A 4,093-nucleotide genomic window follows, 5' to 3' on the forward strand; every position below is an offset into this window, starting at 1 on the left:
GCGTCTTTTTAAATACTCCTCGAACAAGTGTTAGAAAATACACATAAAGAGCACATAAATAGTGTGTACAAAAATTATTTTACCATATAATTACTCCATAAAGTCTATATCAATATTCAACATCAACATTGTATATATAATCACAATTTATACTAAGCACTTATCATAAGTGGCAGTTAAGAAAATTAACCAAACACCCCCAACGAGTCCACGATAGCATACACAATGCTTTAAATCTATCTCGATAGCATACATAATGCCCCAAATATATTACGGCATTGAAGAAATAATTTATACTGCCCCAAATCCATAGCACGAGGCTATGATACACCACAAATAACTTATTAAATAATTTTAATTTTTCACAAAATAATATATATTTGCTTCTGGTCAAAGACCAACAATTCTGTCAAGCATACACTCGTCCCAACACATAGACCATGCAACTGTTATATCCCGTACTTTCATATAGAATTCATATTAAGTGAATGAATATGAGCTGGAGATGTTAAGGTCTTTTACAAAGATAATGATGGATTAAAATAAGTGTTAAGGAAGTCGTGAGGGTTGGAGGTTAAACGAATCAAATATCTTATAACCCATACTTTCGGGGCAAAACTAGGAGTGCTTAATATCCTAAGGAGGTCGTATTTTGAGGTAATTGAATCATATAATATTCGTATGTTAAGTTTTAAAGTCAAACAAAATGTTAAGTTTTGAAGTCAAACAAATTGTAAAACAAAAGTCGGCAAAAGTTGTCGCAAGTTATGTTCATAATTTTACTAAAATTTGGGTCTTATGTAACTAGGATTTCCTCTCAATATACTTGGAGTTACGGGGTGATCCACCCACAAAATTTAAGATCTACAAGTCTAGTTTTCAACTCATTAAATCATTCATATATATGATGTCGCAGTAGAGAGATATTTATATTTTCGCGAGACTACACAGGCAGCCCCTATAGGACCCACTTTGGTGGTCGCCGACCTTTAAACGTTTTAAAGTGGTTGGAAGGTTCATTTCTGATCATTTTTAGATAAAAATTCATACTCTCACTCTCCTAAGACCTATCAACAGTTCCCTAAGGGTTCAAGGTAAAACTTAAGTGGTTATATCCAAATCTAAACATCAAAGGTTACCTAAGGTGAAGAATAACACCTCTATGGTGTTGTGGTGTGATTAAGGGCTGTTGTGAGTTAAGTAAAGCTTGTATTCCAGGTTGTTTCTACTGGTTGAGGTAATTATAATATCCTCTTGCTTGTTCTTAAGCTTATTTATATGTTGGTTAAGTTGTTTGGATGAAAAACTACTACATAACACTTGAATTAGTGTAAGGTGTTGTTGTCTCATGTTGGACTATTTAGGAGTGGTATATATGGCTTCTTGTGGCTGGAAATTATGGAAATAGCTTGGTTATGAGTTTGTTTTTATTATTATGCTTGTTTGTTTGTTGGTTGTATGGATGAGGTTATAAGCTAGAAGAAGAAATGGCCACATAATGTTTGGAAGTTGTTCATGTTATTGTTACCTCTTGTTGGGGCTGTTTAGTGTTGTTGTGAAGATGTATATAAGGTTGAAAAACCTTTAAATAAACTCGTTGTTATGCTGGATATGTTGTTGTATTGAAGTAAAGTCTTAATAAGGGTAAAGGGGTTTAAGTTGGGTTCAATCCGAGCTTACCGCTCGTCGAGTTAACTAGTAATTCTCTAGTAACATTTATGTACTTGTTACTATGTAGATTGAGGTGTGGTGCAGGCTGTTTGAATTGCTATTGTTGAGGCAATATTGGCCAAGGTATGTAAGGCACCTTCATTCCTTCTTTTGGCATGATTCTAAACGAACGAAACGTAAATGAATGATACTTATAACGACTCTACTCTTAGTAGTTTAGAAGCTTATGTCTTTGTATTCCGTGATGTATTTATGATCCATTATATTGATCTTTGACTCTTAATGAAACATATATTGATGATGTTAGCCCCATAATGTATTTGGAGCTTTACCGTCCCCATGCCACCCCGAAAGGTTCAGGATGTCTTTTCATGTGTCACTCATGCATCATACATATATAGATGTATCTATTTTATGACATTGAGACATGCTATAGTCGGCAGAGTATGACACCTATTGTGCACACTATTGCGGTCTGGTACGTTATGATGATATTATCCCCAAAGAGTGGCTTGATAATGATGTTACGTCCCCACATAGTGGTTTTTATATATATATATATAGTGGTTTTATATATATATATATATATATATATATATGTTCTTAACCGAAAGCATGCATATCATACGCCCTCAACGACATTTAGAGTTACAGATTGTCTCTTCCTTATCTCTATTTATATTACTGCTTTTACTTATACTTTTCTGCCTTACATACTCGGTACTTTATTTGTATTGAAATCCCATTATGCCTGGGGACGCTGTATTTCATGCCTGCAAGTCCCGATAGAAAAGTTGACGATCCTCCTCAGTAGGCTATCAGCTCAGCAGGGTGTTGGTGCAGTCCACTTGCTCTGGAGTTGTCTTTTGAGTCGGTATGCTTATATACATATGCTTATGGGTATGAGAGGGCCCTATCCAGACCTTATGATGTTTACGTACTCTATAGGTTTGGAGACGAATGTCCTGTGTATAGAAATTTGTATGGCCTCTATGCCCCATGTATTCACTTATGTATGTCTTTTTGGGTTATTTATCGCTGGAGAGTCTCTCATGCTTCATAAAATTATCGTAGGATGGCTTTCAGGCCCACTAATATACGCTAGAATGGTAATTGAGTTACGTTATGTTGATGCTCGGTAAGCAAGGCTCGGATGCCAGTCGTGCCCCTCTAGTTTGAGGTGTGACAAATTTGGTATCGGAGCAGGTTTGTCCTAGGGAGTCTACAAGTTGTGTCTAGTAGAGTCTTGTTTAAGGGTGTATTGTGCACCACACTTATAAGTAGGAGGCTACGGGATATTTAGGACTGTCACCCTTTCTTCTTACTCTAGATCGAGCAGTATAGCTCAGTCATAAGAATTCAAACTCCTAAATTCTATTTTCTTCATAATAAAATGATGCTTACCTCTAGAAATAAGATGATTGGTAAGAGATTGAATGTAGTTGTGGAAGAGTTGAGTAAGTGGAACTCGATTTTGTATCATTCTTATGATGAGTAAATGTGAGGTCTTTGGGAGATCATGTGTGTACTAAGATGTGTAAGCTTCTTGATAAGGAGCCCTAAGGCATGAATATCTATCTACACATATGCTAAAAAGCTATGAGAGCATCAGAAGGTAGATACGAGTTTCAAAAAGTACAAGATGTAAGGTAAAGGAGGTACGGGGTACCCAAATAGAGAAGATTATAAGTAGTTGGAGTTCAGACAGAGGGAAACAAGCATTACAATTCCGTTTTCAGCAATGATAAAGTTGTAGTTACTAGCACCCATTAGGCTTATGACTTATAGGCATCAACAGACGTAGCCTTGGAAAGGAATGGAATTTTCAGCTCTAGTGAGGGTAGAGTAATCTTGGTAATGGACATATTTTTTTAGAATTAAACGATATTATTGAATGGTATTCCGAACAAGTTGATAGTTCCTTTTTATGAGGCACATAGGTGGTGTACTCCGAAATTTTATAGTCATGTATGACTTCTCGAGTGATTAGAAGTTTCAGAGATTGGGTAATTGAATTCTTGTATATGGGATAAGTATTCACTTTAGTGTAATTCGTTCTTCTAGTGAAGAAAGGATATTAAGCGACCGAAGTATAAGGCTAACTGAAGCGGGGGAAGCTAGAAGCGACAAAATGTCTCGCTTGAGTCATCCAAAGGAAGATAAGAGATAAGAATGTTAGTAAGGAATAGATATAAGGATAAGTGAAATGTTATGAGTAGATATAAGAAATGTTTAACGTTTATAAGCTAAAGTATGGTAGTATGACAAGGTTCGTAATCAAGAAGAAGTGAAAGCAAGAGAAGGTAAGTTTTTAATTATAAAAAGGTATAAGTCGTAATCATGAGAAGTGAATTGTCGGCTTCAATAAGAGTTATCAAAATACCAATCTAGCCCCTGGATTAAGAAATACCAATATTGGGTA

Source organism: Nicotiana tomentosiformis, chromosome 6, assembly GCF_000390325.3.
Source record: "Nicotiana tomentosiformis chromosome 6, ASM39032v3, whole genome shotgun sequence".
NCBI lineage: Eukaryota > Viridiplantae > Streptophyta > Magnoliopsida > Solanales > Solanaceae > Nicotiana > Nicotiana tomentosiformis.